This window comes from Agrilus planipennis, unplaced genomic scaffold (assembly GCF_000699045.2).
Source record: "Agrilus planipennis isolate EAB-ADULT unplaced genomic scaffold, Apla_2.0 scaffold79, whole genome shotgun sequence".
Taxonomy (NCBI): domain Eukaryota; kingdom Metazoa; phylum Arthropoda; class Insecta; order Coleoptera; family Buprestidae; genus Agrilus; species Agrilus planipennis.
The window spans coordinates 769,464-787,408 of NW_020442428.1; the positions used below are offsets into that span (position 1 = coordinate 769,464).

Below are 17,945 nucleotides of genomic sequence, written 5' to 3' on the forward strand. Positions count from 1 at the left end.
TGACTTATATAACATATTATTACTTTTATTATTACATATTATTATTATTATTTTGAATGTCACCTTTACCTTTACCCGAATGCAAATTGTAGAGGAATTATGTAACGACTTGGTGAATCGGATGATTATTATTATACGATACTTGTTAATAATGCACTCTAGTTTCTATATATATATATATATATACTAACCTTTGAATATAACCTAATCTAACTTAATCACTATACTCTAGAGAAGTCGAGAGATAAGTACAAGGCGATTAAGTATTTTATGACCCGCTCAAACATGAAATTTTCTGTACGCCCCTGCTGATATCGTCTTCATCCAAAATATTTTATTTATTTTTTTTTTTTGGTGTTAGTGTCCATTTGGTTCATTTCTTTTGTCGACAGTTTACCACGCGACTAATTTCACGTTTATGTAATGAATTCCAAAAGGTGACGAAACGTCAGTCAGAGACACAGGCAGACGGAGCAAACACAATCGCTAGCGTCTTTTTATTTTTTGTTCCGACGTTGTTACACGTTTACGTATATAAATAGCAGACAGAGGTTTTAATAGCACATATTATGACAACGCGGATGATGAATCAGTCTAGAATGCACTACTATCTGCGTCCTGTGTGGAAATCTATGGGTCGAATTATTTTTAGTTTCCCGAATTTAAGTCTGTACATTGTTGTTCTGTAAAAACACCAGCGGCCTCTAGCAGTCCAATAATAACGCCATGATTCATTTCGTTTTAACTCTAAAGGTGTCAACGTGCCACATGTAATTTGTAATAAAAAAAGAAAAGTGTTTTAAAATGACCGATTCCAAAAATATTCTGTCAATAATGAAGTAGACAGCAACGTTATGACTTAACGATCGCAAAAGTCTGGCATCAACACAAGAATAATGTATTTCGTAATTTATATTTAGTTATTGTTTTTATTTCGTTTAATTTAATGGATACAGGATTGCCCTAAAAACTTTTTTTTTTAAGTAAGAAGTGAGTGGAGTCAATCAATTCGGATTTAAGAGCGGATTAAGCCTCCAAACATTGGTCCAGAACTGTCAAAATCAAAGAAAACATGTCTGTAGGTGTTTCATTGACTACTAGAAGGCATTTGACAACGTTAAACACTATCTTCTGATAACATATCTTAGAGAATTGGGTCTGGATGGAAAAGATGTTGTTGTTGATCGGTAATTTGTATCAACAGATGAAGAATGTATTCTATTTCCAATGTTGTTCAATTTGTACGTAGAAAAAGCATTCTCCCAACCAATCTCAGACAGTCCTTTCGGAATTGTAGTGAACGGAATCCCAATTAATAATATCCGGTATGGGGGTAATACCGTGATATTAGCAGATAATGCACCATCCCTAACGTCTACTAAATCAAGTCAATGAAGAAAGCCAAAGACTAGGTTTAAAAATTAACTTCAACAAAACCAAGTTTATGGTTATAGGCCCTATTGTCAGAACGTGTGTAAAGTATTTACACCCCCCTTTTACATCCCCCACCCTAAACCAAAACAAAAGTTTATGGTTCTTAGTAGGAACGATATTCTTCACATTCGTATACATATTAACGAAGAAAACAGATTCGCAATTGAAATACATGGGATACATGGTTAACGAAGGGTGGAATCCTGATCAAAAGATCAGATGCAGGATCAAAAAGGCCAGGACCTGAATTTCAGCCTTAGATATAGGATGGTAAAGTGTTATGCCTGATCTGTTCTCCTGTACGGAGGCGTGGACGCTGGAGATTCCAATAATCAATAAAATGGAAGCCATTGAAATGCAGATCCTGAGGCGAATATTGAGGGTTTTTTGGGACGACTGTGTGCGAAACGAGGACAATTTCTTGTATTTTTTATTTTTTGGGAGAAATCGTATCCATTCTCTTTACATTTCGACACCATACAATTAGTCATTTTTGTTAAATTTTATAAAACTCGGAAACTTAATTACTGTTCGTTTCAAGAAGTTAGATATATGCCCCTTCCCTTTATTAGGATGCGCCGTAGCATAATTCCAAATTCAATCATATTTGTCTGCGTAGCTCATTTCTTCACCGATCTTCGAGCGAGAGCTAGACAAAAATGTACAGTTCCATTTGCAAAATTATTTAAACTGCCTCGTTAAAATTTAAGAATATGCTTTATTTAAAAGCATATTTATCCAAAAATAATAACAAGTGAATTAACTTAACGTTCTGCACACCTATAAAACTTTTGCTTTGTTTTGTATTGTTAATTTATATACATTTTTGTTTTAAGAAATTGCTAAACATTTTTGTCTAGTACTGTACAGTTCTAGCCGATCTCCTAAGACCGCCCATCGAGAGCTCTGCTCGTTCGAGCTTGTTCCAACTGTTTCTGTCTTGCTCACGCCTAGTGTGTATTCTTTCTATCTTCGCGCAGATTTCTTCAAGGTCACAATTCAAACAAATTGAAATGGACTGTAGCCTGTCTCTTTTACACTTACGAGATTTACATTAAGCTATCCTGTTGTCAAGATAAACCTCAGGATCATAGTAATAGCGACACGTAGTGGGAGAAAATGACAAAAATCTTCTCCATTCACAATTTCCCCAATGAAAGTCACACGCGCGCCTACTTAATACAAAATAGCAACATTATAATTGACAATAAAACAAAATATATCCGATATAAGTGCAACTGTTCTGGCGTAAGAAGATTAGCATATGAATTATAATTACATATTACTAATAATTTTGACAGAACGGCTCGTTGTACGATAAATAAGCCCGAAAAGGCCAGATGAGAGGCCCACGTCTGTTACGCCCCCAACCGCTCATTATTTATCGTCCGCGATAAGTTATTCGTATAATAAAGAAGGAATCCACCAACACACACGCAAACATACACAGAACATGTATGTATGTAGGTACATAGTAAGAGATTCGCATCCGGACACTAATTAATTATGCAACAGGCACCCAAAAGAGGTAATGACATAGTAGGCGTTACATTAAGACACCGTTGTGGATAAAATACGTTTATGTTCTTATGTTACTGTTAATAAAGTTGATTTCGAACATAATTCCATATTTAGATTGTTTCTGTCGTTATATATATATATATAATTGGGGCAGATGAAACTAAATGGAAAAGAACTATTACAAATCATTATCATCATCATAAGGTCGTTAGTTCTAAGACTGGTTCGACACACACCTCCACTCGTTCCTATCCTAAACTAATCTTCGCATTTCCCTAAAACTAGAACAACCCACATCCTCTACTCCTCCTAACTTCTGTTTTTGTTTCTAATACGTCTCTGACTAGACTAGATCATGCATGTGAAGGTGTCCTACATACCTATATCGCCTATTATATTATTGACTACGGTATAATCCTCTGATCTCGTATTTCTTTCAATATCCCTTCATTTCTTACCTTTTTCTTTCCACGGTATCCTCAACATTCGCCTATAACACCACATTTCGAACGCTTCTAACCTTTTTCGGCCCAGTGCTAGTGTTATCCTCTACGTTATCCTCTGTTTTATATTCTGCTACTCCTTCCGTCCTGACCTGTCTGAATTCCTAGATACCCAAATAATTGGCCACATCTTACAATCCGTTGTCTCCTATCTTTAAATTCGCTCTTTCTCTACTTTTTCTTCCCTTGCATACCACCAGTTTTGTTTTACTTTTGAATATTTTCATGCAATACTGTTTTGTCAATACCGCTTCCCTTTTATTTAAAGCTATCTCTAACTCCTCCTTGATAGATGCTAATACTGCTATGTCATCTGCAAATCTAAGCATTCTAATCTTTTGTCCCTGCGTATCTACAAATCCTATGTATGCACTCTTTTTTTTTCTATCGTTTTCTCTATTACCCGTAAAGCTAGAACTGCCTCCCGCGTTCCTCTATTTCTTCTAAACCCAAATTGATCTTCCCCTAATAGTTCTTTTGCTCTTTTTTCCATCCTCCTCTGTACAATTCTAGTTAAGCTTTTTGATGCATGTAAATGAATGACAAGAGACTAAGAAGTGAGAAAATTTGAATCTTTTCCCTTAATTGGATATTACGGTTAAGTAGTTTGTGAACTAGCTGGATAATATTCCTTGAACTAACCAAAAATATGGTTATTTTGATGAAAAATACGGGTTATTATTACGTCAGGTACCGGATAATTGGGTGCCCGGCATTAGCTGCGCCGGATCCAAACCACGCACCCGGTTCATCTCTATTTACCTAAGGGTGTTTGGTAGGTACAATCGGAGACAAGAATACATAAAATTAGAAATTTGTGATTAATTAGGTTTTGCAGCATATCATGAGGTAAATAAATACTATCTGTACTACAAAAAAAGTATACGGTTTGAGAGAAAATTTGGGATTTGAGCAAAAACATTGAATAAAATAAGAAATAACGAATAGGAAAATGTTTAACTGACTTTTAGCAGTGAATATGCCTTTATTTCAACTTCGAAACAAAAAATATTTACTTTCGATCTCTATTAATAATGAGCGTAAAACTTTTTAATACGTTTAAATAATAATTAAAACTTTAAAATTGCTTTTACTTCAGACAATTATAAATATGATCATTATATTATCAAGTAAAAACGAGATTTTCAGCTAATTTTTTAATTTTTCCTCGATAACCATTTGGTGAATTTGACTAACCTTACGCTAAAGTGATTCTCTAGAGTTCAAGTTACTTATTATAAAAGTTTGAAATTTGTGGTTGGCTTTTTTTCTGTTAATAAAAATAAATTTAATCTGTTCGGTTAACGAATCTCTGTCGTGTAAAATTACAATTTTTTAAAATTTCAATAACTTTTTAACGGTTTAGTGAATCGATTTGTAATTTTTACAGGAGTTTTAGAATTGAATGAGGAACGTTCTTCCAAATTTTTATTTGTCTCGTAGCATTTTGACATACCTCCAAACATCCTTAATAGTTTCCAAAGAAAATATAAATGACTGTTACATACGAGAAGCTTCATAACGACTCGTGGTTCTTGTTTATAAGCGATTGGAAACTATAAAAAAATTTTGTACGCCACTGCTCGTCAACGACACGTCTGCAAATTATCCATCCGTTCGTACACCGACGATCAGAATGTTTCTTTAGCGCAATAGTCCGAGACCGATCGGGTGTATATTTATGTCTTCGGTAATGGACCTGCTGGTCGCCGCTTCCATCACGTCACCACGCGTCCTGCCGCACCGTTCCGTGCCGCGTCTACGAATGCTGGACGGCGATTTTAATTAAGCGCCGCAAATAAAACGTCAACGTCCCATTATGCGTCTTATTAGCATTGTTAAATTAACCGAATGACATAACGTTCACGTTGACAGGCAATTTTCAATGATACGACGTCGAATGTTAAAAATGAAAGTACACGCCGCGCCGACATACAACAATAAGTACTTAATTAATCAATTGAATAAGCGATTTGCAGTAAAGATGTGCTTAGTATACATGACATACTGTACGTTGAAATATTATTAAGAAAATACAGTCCAATTAAGAACTCCCTTTTTGCAAAACGAAAATTTGAAAAAGAAATAGAAAAAATTGGGCTTCGTATCAATATGTTAGATGTTCTGACATGCAAAAATTATAAACATTACCTATACACAGATGGTTTAGAATGGCATGAATCTTTAGATGCGTGACAGCCGAGCCCCCATTGCTTTCATATTGTAATTCGGCTGTTAATTTACTGATAATTGATTAGACATTTATATGAATTAATATTCAACCCTATACAGATTAACTCAAATTGATGAGAAAAATTGATGTTGCTGTCACACCCTGATTTGAGTTCATTTAGGCTTTCACGTCTTTCGACTGAAGAAACTAAACTGGATATCCGAATTCTAACTGCAAATCTATTATAATCAGGCGGGGGTTAAAATCCGGAAATCCAGTTTCTTCGATTCCTAATAGATAGTCAATTTCTTTCCAGTATGTTCACATGTTCACTAAAAAAATTTTGTGATGCATTTTTTCATTTAATAATGTTGGGTGCAATAAATGAATCTAATAACATAGTGTGATTAAAATTTCTAAAAGTTCGATCATTGTAAGGTCGTCAGTCCTAAGACTGGTTGGACACGCACCTTCACTCTCTCCTATCCTGAGCTAATCTTCGCATTTCCCTAAAACTAGAACAACCCACATACTTAACTATTCGCAAACAATAATCTAATCTAGGTTTGCCTCTAATATGTTTCTGACTAGACTTTCATGCTTGAGGTGTCCTCCCAACCTACCTCGGCTATTTTTTATTGACCTCCATAGTCTTCTGTTCACTTATTCCTTCTAATACCTCTTCATTTTAACCTTCTCTATCTACGGTATCCTTATTATTCGTCGGTTACACCATATTTCGAACGCTTCTGACCTTTTCTTTTCCGCCGCGCCCACCATCTATGTTTCGCACTCGGACATCGCCGCACTCCAAACATACAACTTTAACAATCTTTTTCGAATTTCTAAATTAATCGTTCGCGAGCATAGAAGTGACTTCTTTTGTTGAAGGCGACTCGACCCTGAGCTATCCTCAGTTTTATATCCTTAATACTCCTTCCGTTTTGACTTATCTGACATCCTATATACCTAAAATCAGCCACTTCTTCTAATTCTTCGTCTCCTATCTTTATATTCGCTCTTTCCCTACTTCAAGTTCGATAAAGTTTATAAAAATTTTTCATTAACCGTTCTGTACTTTTAGTATTTAGAAAGCTATCTAATCATAAGTCTTGTTTTCTCTCTGTTATTAATATTTACATATACTACAGGTAAATGACACGTGCCACACGTTTATGAATTTACGACCACATCGTCCGCCGTTACATTGACTCATCCCACTGCATCGGAACATGATCACCCACGCGCTCCTTCATCTTTTTTAGCAGCGGAATCGTGAGTTACACAGCTACTAAGTTCCTACACGACTAATTATACATACATATATGTATATGTAGGTTAAAAATGCTGGTGATGTATATGAATATCTTTTTTATTATTTAAACAATACACCTACTGCAAACAACTTCCTTTATGAAGGTCAGTTTCTGTGGCGAAACAACCCTTTTCTTGAATGGTAAACTAGACGCTACACAATAAAATAAAAATGTTGTGTGCACTAAAAAGTTGGTTTAAAACGTGAGGTAAAAGAATGAATATAGAAACTGATATCTTAAGACATTTTGAGTTCGGCCCCATGGTCATATAACAAATTTCAATTGAAAATTGTTTTGTTTATGTAGTCATATAATTTCCTTTAGGTGCTTCTCCGAGAAGCACCAAGAAATACGTACGTACCACCTTCGTCTCGTTAAAAATGTCGTTTAAATACTAAATTAATGAAATCTTAATTCTTGATAGACGGATTTTCAACGAAAAGGTTTAGTTGAAACCGGTGAAACAAGCATATAATGCTTATAAAAACTAAAAGTCGGCAAAATCTTACTAATAAGTTATATATATAAACAAGCAATAGAAACTGTAATGGAACAGCCATACTGATATACTCTTGTTCACGACAAAAAGTAAACACAAGAACTGTATCGAAATAACAAATATTTTAGCACAATAATCAATAATTAATACAAATTAGGACAAATGACAATCTTCATTCATTGGGTAGGTGTTTTTATTGTTGGTTTTGGTATTTCTTTTTCTCTGGCAGAATTACCCGGCATTGCCGAGTATCCGAGATATTATCCGGTACCCGGCCGGATTCAAAAACACTACCCGTAAAATCCGTAAAAATGAATCTCAAGAAGATTGCAGGTAAATCAAATTTAGGAATATTACACATTTTTGGCTCAGATCGAATCTATTCTAAACTCCCTACTCTTAAGTCCTTTGTCAACCGATCCAAAAGATTTTCAACCTCTATGCCCCACGTACTTCTTAATTGGAAGGAGACTCACCACGTTGCCGGAAGAAAATTTGTTGGAGGTACCAGAGAACAGACTGAATAAGTTTCAACATACAGTGAAATTCGTTTATTATGACTCCGCCTGTATTGACCAACCGCTTAATATGAAGGAATTTCAGTGTTCAGTTTGGTTTTCATATTAAATTCTCCATAGGAAAGTTTGGATATAATGACTCCCGTTTAAAATAACATATCGTTTATTATGACTGTTTCTCAAGAAATCATATCCGGCTATAGTGACCCAAATGATCAATAATAACATTTTCGCTCATTTTTCTGACCCTTCTTATGTGGATTGATATTACAGTTCATCGTTCTTTTCCTTTTTCTGTTAATAAATATATACAATTTGTAGTTTTTCTCTCTATTACACTAAATAACTAACCAACTTAGAAAGTTGTTTATTTTCTAAGACTATGGGTTGTATGACGCCCGCTTGGTATGACGTGTTTGTGATTTCCGTTCGATATCATTATAAGCGAATTCTCCTGTATTCAGAAACGTATGCAACATTTTCGGAAGCAATGGAACGTCGAATAGGAAAGCTCAATACGAACAAAGTTTAGGTTAGGTTTGGTTTAGATTTCTCTAGGATTATTTTCAAAGTTCGAAAATTATCTGAATAAATGGTTTTGGGCGCTCACTGTATATTTTTTCCTGTCCTGAATTTTTTGCATCGAAGTGGTTAGTTCTCAACAAAATAAAAGCAACTTCATTATAGTAGGGGAGACCGGGGATAGTTGACTATAGGGGTAGGCAGACTAACTACCGAAAACTCATCGCCAGTGTATGAACTATGTCATCTGATCATAACCAAGCATTACATTTCGCGTCCTGCTCAGTTGTCTGAAGCGCCACATCGCGGTCGTGCGTTGTTTTCGAACACTGACATGTTTTTCATATTTCAATCACATAAGTAATATTTTGATATATTGTATTTTTTGATCTGATGCCTACTCGTTTTATGTAAATCATTTTTCTATTAGTCTTAGCATTTAATGAGGGCACATTTATCATATTTCATATCTTATTTTTCAAGTCAACGGCAGTGTTTAGGCTAGCCATGCGATCAAAATTAAAAATGGCGTCTGGGGTTGGTAGACCAATTTTTTTCGGGGCTGGTTGAATAATTATTCAACCAACCCCAATGAAATATGTAGTTGAAAACAACACATAAATTAACTTTTTATTGGACTTTTAAATCGTTACGTGGCCAAATTAAAAGAAAAATTAGAACAGAATCCGAAATTGACGAGAGCAGAATTAACCCTGGACACAGTGGAATATATAAAAAATTGACAAATTTTTACTAATCTAGAAGAGGAAACTTTAGCCAGTTTATTTTTTAACAAAAGGTTCAGTTATATTAAAAAAATGTTTAATTATTTGCTCCTTCACATGATTTGACTCTTACTGGTACATGAGTCAACTTACCCCGGGCATATGGTCTACCTACCCCGGGCCAGGGGTAGATTGACTAAGATTTAACATTTTGTATAATGCATTAAATCATCACTATTATACTAAAGTAAGAAATAATATTACATATTTTTATTAGGTTAATAGATTTTCTATCAATTAACATGCTTTTCTTGTCTATATACATTAAAACAAAAAATATGAACTATTCAGTAAAAGACTAGTCAACCATCCCCGGTCTCCCCTATACATTCTTGTTCATACTAGCATGGAAACGTACTCGGCGGTTTGCTGCTGTGAATGTAGGAGTTAATCATAAATATTACCGCATACAATTTTTATCAGTAAAGTTGTTTTATAAGGAAAACGGAACGTGACTGCGAGTTCGCGTTCACCCACGTACCGAATCGGACAAGAAGTTGGTACGTACGGCCATCCGATCGACCATCTGGTCGCCTATAACGACGACGACGACGCCACGCTGATTAACAAGTGCATCATTTTATTCCGACGATGGCCTGATTTGTAACGAACAAGTAATCTCAAACATAAGTGGACGTCTGTGTATTGGGCATGTAAGTATACTTATGTGATTCAATGAATAATCGATTTTGTTTTCCTTTTTTTTCCGTTATTCTACGTCATATTCCAGTTCATTTACAAGTTATTATTTTTTAATTAAATATAACACGATTCCCAATCAGTCTGCAAAACATGTAAGTATCTTTTTAAATGATTAAAGAATTAATGCTAAAATTTTCATTTAATTCTGTCATATTAAATGCCACACCACGAATGTGGTGTTATAGGCGGATGATAAGGATAACGTGGGTAGAAAAGGTTAAAAATGAAGAGGTATTGAAAAGAATAGGAGAACAGAGGACTCTATGGAAGTCAATAAAAAATAGGCGAGATAGGTTGATAGGACACCTTCTCAGGCATGAAGGTCTAGTAAGAGACATATTAGAGGCAGAAACAGGGTAAAGGTAGACCTAGATTAGATTACTGTTCACAAATAGTTAGGGATGTGGGCTGTTGTAGTTTAAGGGAAATGCGAAGTTTAGCTCAGGATAGGAAAGAGTGGAGGTACGTGTCCAGCCAGTCTTAGGACTGACGACCTTATGATGATGATTACTTTGAAAAGTACTGTCATGTTTCGATATTATAATGTTACCATCGGAATGCTTGTTAATTCGGTTAATAACTGTTCTCCTAAAATACTTAATTACGAAATTACCCCATCTGTAAAAGTCACTACTGTTTAGATTTCCTTTTTGCACGGGTTACACCGTTTTAGATTTTATGTTTCATATAATCGAAAACGTCTTAAATTCCTTAAAAGCGATAATTCCCCCGCTCTCCATCGTGAGCTTTCTACATTTGCCCCACTTCAGCAGGGAGTAAAATTTTCTTGGGTGTGTAATTTGATAATTACGTTCAAGTTGATTTTGACTAAGTAATACATACATATTTTTGCATCATTAAATAAAAGCGACCCATGAAATTATGCAAAATTGCATGAAGAAAACTCCTTAGATTATCTGAAGTTCAATGCTGCGGTTTCAAATTTTACGTTATATAAAAATTATGATCATATTCAGGATGACTAGTGATAAGCACAATTCGTTTTGGTCTTGCAGACTTTATACTAACAAGACCAAAACCAAGACCGAACGAACAAAGTCAAGACTAAAATAGAGACCCTGAATATACAAGACTAAGATCAAATATGCAAGACCAGATGAAAAATTATTACTGTCGGTGGATTTATGAGTTAAACTATTTCAAACAACTTTAATACATAATATTGTTTTCTTGGAATAAAACATTTCTAGTATTTGAAATTTTCAGTTTGTTTACTCGATTCAACACTCACTATCATCATCATCATAAGCTCGTCAGTCCTAAGACTGGTTGGACACGTAACTCCACTCTTTCCTATCCTGAGCTAATTTTCGCATCTCCCCGAAAACTACAACATTCCACCTCCTTAACTATTTCCGAACAGTAATCTAATCTAGGTCTACCTCTACCACTCCTAACTCCTGTTTTTTGCTTCTAATATGTCTCTAACTAGATCTTCATGTCTGAGAAGGTATCCTACCAACCTATTTCGCCTATTTCTTATTGACTTCCATAGAGTCCTCTATTCTCCCATTCTTTCTAATACCTTTTCATTTCTAACCTTCTCCATCCACCGTATCCTCATCATTCGCTTATGACACCACATTTCTAACCTTTTCTTTTCCGACGCGTCTAGCGTCCATGTTACGCACTCGTACAGACTAGGACTAGGACAGTCTTAGATTTGCTCTGCTCATCGTTAAAGATGGCTACCACATGCGCTAAAACATTATACTGTAGCGAGCACGAGCGTGTTTGTGTGCGATCGGGCATACGTGTGTGTGAGCGGCTTATCGATTCGCCGGGTAGCCGCGGGCGCCTTTCTTCATGTGCGCCGTATTTGTAAACGTGTGTGTCGTACCTGCGTTCCGGGAAAGCAATTAAACAGTTCAAAGAAAACGAGACTTTTCCAGACGGCTCGAGAAAGTTCCCGAAAGGGACCAAAAGAGTATTTAAAGGAAGAGATGATCGCCGAGTAGAGTAGAAATAAATTGACCGTTGCAGAAGTGAATCAAGAGATAAATTGACAGTGATAGAAGTGAAAAATATAGAACAGGGAATAGTAACAGTAGTGTAAATAAACAGAATAATTACCTAAGTTTAGTAATAATTTAATAGTGTTTTTAAGTTCAATAATAATTAGTGTAAATAAATAGTTTTCTTCTTAAAAGTTAATTTGTTAAACCCACGAACATTACAATACGCATGAATACGCTTTAGCCCATCCAGGTCAGACTTAACTGCATATCTGAATGATTCTCGATGAACGGTTAGGTTAGTAATATTTACTACGATAAAGTTTCTTTTAAGCGAATTCATGAAAAATTCTCACACTGTACCTCACGTATACATGTATGTGAAATTGACGCAAAAGATAATCCCAAGTGGAATTATGACTTCATACGATGTAACATCACAGCATTACGGGAGAAACATCTGGTCTCAGATTTGTTGCGCGCGGATGAGCTCGGTTGGGCACGACTAGAGCGGGGGCGTAGGTTAGTTACAAAGGTTACTCGAGATGCATCTTCTTCTACACCTGCTTTTTTTAAATACACAACGACATATGCCTACTTTGATAGAGTTTTAAACAAATATAATAAAATATGTAGCATTAAAAAACTTAAAGAATGACAAGGCACCAGGTATAGATGGGATACAGGTGGAAATTTTAAAACATACAGGACAAGAGGTTAGAGATCGTCTGTTTAAGGTAGTTAATCACATTTACGAGACCAGGAATGTCCCAGAGGATTATAAACGGAACATGGTAGTAGCCATACCTAAAAAGAGAGGCGCGGATAGGTGCGACATTTAGAGCAATTAGCTTAACTTCCTATGCGTCAAAAATCTTAACTAGAATTGTACAGTGAAGGAAGAACTATTAGGGGAAGATAAATTTGGGTTTAAAAGAAATAAAGGAACGCGGGAGGCCATTCTAGCTAGTAGAAAAACGAAAGAGCGCCTAGATAGGATTTGTAGATTTAAAAAAAGCTTTTGACAATGTTAAATTGGACAAGAGTTTAAATATATTTGAAAATGTAGGGATGAGTTACAGGGATAAAAGAGTGATAGTTAGTTTGTATTAAAAAAAACAGGCAGTCATAGAGATGGGGCTGCAACGTAGAGAAGTAAATATTAGGAAGGGAGTCAGACAGGGTTGCACACTTTTTAATCTATACATCGAAGAGGCGATCAACATCATTAAAGACAGTACAACTGTAGGGATAGATATAGATATAGTATTAGCATCTAGCAAGAAGGAGTTTGAGATAGCTTTAAATAAAATGGAAGCGGTATTGACAAAACAGTATTGTATGAAAATAAATAAAAGTAGAGGACTCTTTGGACACCTTCTCAGACATGAAGGGTTAGTCAGAAACATATTAGAAACAGGAAGAGAAGTTACCAGGGATAGAGGTAGACTTGGATTAGATTACTTTTCACAAATAGTTAAGGATGTTCTAGTTTTAAGGAAATGCGAAGATTAGCTCAGGATGGAGAGAGTGGAGGTGCGTGTCCAACCAGCCTTAGGACTGGCGACCTTATGATGACGAAAAATAAAATGATAACTTTGGTTTAAAGGTATACAGGATTTGTAAAAGGCGATTCCGGAGGTATCAAAACCTTTCAAATATTTACCTAACCCTGAATACGACTTTTCCTCAATATTTTCCAAATAGAATTCTGAAATTTGATATACTGCTAAATCACTTTTGAAGGGATATTCAAAGAATTCAATTTTGGCGAGATCTACCACATTATAATTATTAACTTTTTATAATTCTATGCAGAAATTTGCAATTCTTTCGAAAAGAATAGCTCTATTAACAACCAAGAGTAGGTGTATTTGAACGAATTTTATAATCAAATAATTCGTTAAAATTCACCTTTTTTATTACATCATAAACATTTTTAATCATTTTTCCAGTAGCTTGGCTAACACTTGACTATGACTTTTTAGTCTAAAAGTTAGAAAATTATCTTCCTGGAAGCTGTTTTAATAATAACTTCAACGAACAATTAAAACAACGGCATCATCATTGTCTGATTGTCGTTGTAAAACGTAAACGTTATTATTAATTAATTAAAATTATTCAGTTGTGTCTATTTCAAAATTATATTCCAGTTATAAAAATATGTACAAGTATTATATGCACAATAAATAAATTACAGAACATAACATTTTGTTACTACTGAAAAATGTCTACAGACGAATTGAACTCCGTTATCATCAAACGCGAACATTGACAATATTTGTAAAGATTGAATATCAACAAAACCAAATTCATTATTTTGGAAAGGAAATTTAACCTTTAATTACCTGGTTTATAAGTTTCAATAATATGTACTTACCCTATGTAGGTTGGTTTTTTAAACAGTTTATTTAAATTTAATATAGCATCAGCGTAACAAAAATCAATTTATAATTTTTCTCTGAAACCTTATGGTACTTGATTTTTATTCATTATGTGTTCAAATTTATAAATCATTATTACATAAACAATAATGATATTATAATTAATAACCTATTAATGTATAATATATAATTCTAAGCAGTATAATTCGTCTAGGTACTTTTTGATTTGATAATTCTTTATTGGTAATAATCTATAAAAAATACATATAATTTTAATTAGCATAATTATAAAGGAAAATCAAAAACCCAGCACTTTACCTTTGCCTTTAAAAATGGAACCTAAAATTTGCAAGGTTTCAATGTTTTATAATTTTGTGGTAGTTTTTGTCTTTCAGGGATTTTAAATATAAATGTTTTTATTATTACCACATCAAGTACAGTTTTTCATAAGTAGTTCGATTAATAAGATATTACTATAAAGAAGATAATAAATTGAATAACAACTTACAGGTACTTAAACAGCAACATCAAAACTGCAGAATGCACTCCGATCATAAACACTCGCGAAAACGCGACACCGGAATACGCATTATTGAAATTTTATCGTAAATAAATATGTATTAGCAATAAAATAATAGCAAATTTCAAGCTTTAAATAACCAAACAATGAATATTTCTTCGCCGAACAGAACACTGAACTTTGCGCATACGCAATAGATGTACCTACCGAATAATAATAATCGTATGATAGACCAGGCTTCGTACGATAGCCATCGCCATTAAGATCAACGCTAATTTTGAATAATACTCTTACTGATGAATTTATTCGACTGTTTTAACGATTACAACATTATTAAACATCCTATCTGAATATAATGCACGCCTTTTTGGTATTTTTTGTAAACTTTTAAACACTATTTTCCGCGATTACTTGTGCGTTTCCGATTAGGTGTAATAACTCTCGACATTCTGGCTTCTTGTTGTTGGCACCGCATGCGCTGATCACAACTCTTTGCATAGGTAACATAGATCACACAAGCAATGTTTAATGTAGGTAGTTAAGAGATATTGTGATATAAAAGGATTTGTTTCTTGATAAGTTATGTTTTTAGAGTTAAAAAACTGCAAATAAATCTTTCTTTTAGTAACTACTAATCCTATCGATTAGAAATTTCGTATAGTATAGAGCCTACTTGTTGACATCTGCTGTTTTAGATGAAAAATTTTGAGATCTTAATCATATAGGGGGTGAGAAATTTTTGGAATGAAAATCCTTCTTGTTTATTACGGTACCAAGGAGCAAATCAGCAGAAATCAGCGTTGCCAGATGAATTTATTTTTATTTTCTAGTTTGTTCATCGAAATTTCTTTATATTTTCCCGGGGACTCCTATGATCAAAAAGAATTTTAAAAATAAAAATATCTTTTGGCGCCAAAAAGAAAAACATTTTCGTTATTCACAAGTATTTATGCAAATTTTCAAGGAATTCATTTAGCACAAACATTAAATTATATTATAAACTAGCGACCCGCCCCAGCTTCGCACGGGTGCAATGCTGATACTAAATATATTTTTGTTTTCTTTAGATTATTATCGAGAAGGGGAAATCTTCAAAAGATACCCCCTGAACATACTAAATATACTACAGCATGTCTTTATATACAACATTCACAGTTTTTTTGTCATTAGACAATACAAACCGGGCCCTCGGTCGGTACCGCCGTAACCGCTATGTCCCTGCATTTTAAATCTGTAATATCTTCGAAAATATTCATTTAAATTACATGCTGTAAAGGGCCATATTGATCTACATTAAATGCACAATGTATTTAAGGAATTAATGCTGTATTACTTACAATCGCTTCGTAAATAAGTCATTATTTCTCATAAAAACTAAAGGATAAAAATGGTTATTGTGGGTTATCCCTAAGAGATGGACATATACCATCCCGGACTTTTTTGTAGACCCTTTTTAAACGGTTTTGACTGAAAAATCCGTCAACCAAGAATTAAGGTTTGATTTGTTTAGTGTTGAATGAACCATTACCTTAAGTGACTTTGCGCGAGTACCGGCACAACTAATGCCGCGTAACCGTTTATCCGGTACCCAGCAAAATCACAATCCGGTGCATTTCTACTATAGGCTATATCGACGAGGTAAATACAATTTCGCAGTAATTTTACAGTAAGTTAATTTATTTATTATAGAGCCTTTAGGTAACATACCCGATTCGTTGTAATTTGGTTATACCCGTCAATAAGACCATGTTGACAGTAACGTCGACATCTTTCACGTGAGTAACAATGAGCAATTATTTTCTTTAAAAGGCAGTTGCGGAAAACGGTTCTCAAACACATGTCGCTGCAAAAGTTCATTGGTATTTTACGCAACGTGGACAAATACGGAGAATGCATTTTCTTCCTTTGTAATCGGCCGTTTTATTTACTGGCCGATGCGACATACCGAACAAACAAAGGCTTTTGTTCGCTCATAGAAAAGACAGACGTGCTATTGCTATTTATGTATCTATTTATAGTGCATGCGTGTGTCCATATTGCATATTACCGACAAAGATTGCAAAATTTACCGTGTACATTACAAATTGATAAGTTAAAATCTGATAAGTATTAACACGGACGGAGGGGTGTTCCTTTTTTTAATATTAATTCAGAAGTTAACCCTGTGCCTCGCTTTACAACCAGGACTAATGTTTCAGATAAAACACAAACAATGAGGTTGAAATTTAGAAATTAAGAAACGGGCATTCATGAGATTCTAAACGAATTATAACACATGATATTCCATTGTAGCTATTAATAAGAAAGTTTTTAATCATACTTAAACACAAGATTAATAAGCTTAGGATCAAGACTGAATTTAGAACTAAAAAAAAAATGGTATGCAAGTGAAGAAACAGTAGGGAAAGAGCAAATATAAATATAGGTGATTCAATATCTATAGGAAGTCAGATATATCATGATGGAAGAAGCAGTAGATAATAAAATAGAGGATGGCGTACGATCGAGTCGTCTTTAAGAAAAAGAAGTCACTTCTATGTTCGCGAACAGTTAATTAGAAATTCAAAAAAAAATAAAATAAAAACATGAACGGTGAGCGCAGTGGAGAAAAAAGCTTTTGAAATATGGTGTTACATGCGAATGATAGAAATAAGGAGATATTAGAAAGAACAGGAGGCATGAAGATCTAGTTAGAGACGTATTAGAAGCAGAAATAGGAGTTACAAGAAGTGAGGTAGACCTAGATTAGATTACTGTTTATAAGTAGTTAAGGATGTGAGATGTTCTAGTTTTAGGCAAATGCGAAGATTAGCTCAGAATAGCAAAATGTGAAGGTGCGTGCCCAACCAGTCTTAAGACTGACAACCTTCTTACGATGAAGAGCAAAATTAAGGTTCAGTTTGCAAGCTCAAAACCACTATTCAATCTACAGCACGAAGGCCATGATTAATCTGCAAGATCAACGGCTAGAATGTCAATATCAAGTTCAAGAGTCCATCTGCAAAAGACTCTCCAGTTCAATAAATTGATGAAATTTTGCAAATAATATGCATAAAGTTGTCATTAGGTAAGTAATAAAACATTAGCGAAAT

The 17,945-nt window shown here is 34.4% G+C and overlaps 1 protein-coding gene and 1 long non-coding RNA gene across 2 annotated transcripts in view; both read right to left on the minus strand.

The window, feature by feature from the left end:
* The window catches only part of LOC112906321, a 99,265-nt gene extending 84,324 nt beyond the window's left edge, over positions 1 to 14,941 (minus strand). The window contains exon 1 of the long non-coding RNA XR_003232277.1: positions 14,842 to 14,941. This is a non-coding gene — a long non-coding RNA (uncharacterized LOC112906321). The remainder of the gene's footprint in view (positions 1 to 14,841) is intronic.
* The window catches only part of LOC108734624 (bone morphogenetic protein receptor type-1B), a 292,996-nt gene that overhangs the window by 220,841 nt on the left and 54,210 nt on the right, over positions 1 to 17,945 (minus strand). The gene's annotated exons all lie outside the window — the stretch shown is intronic.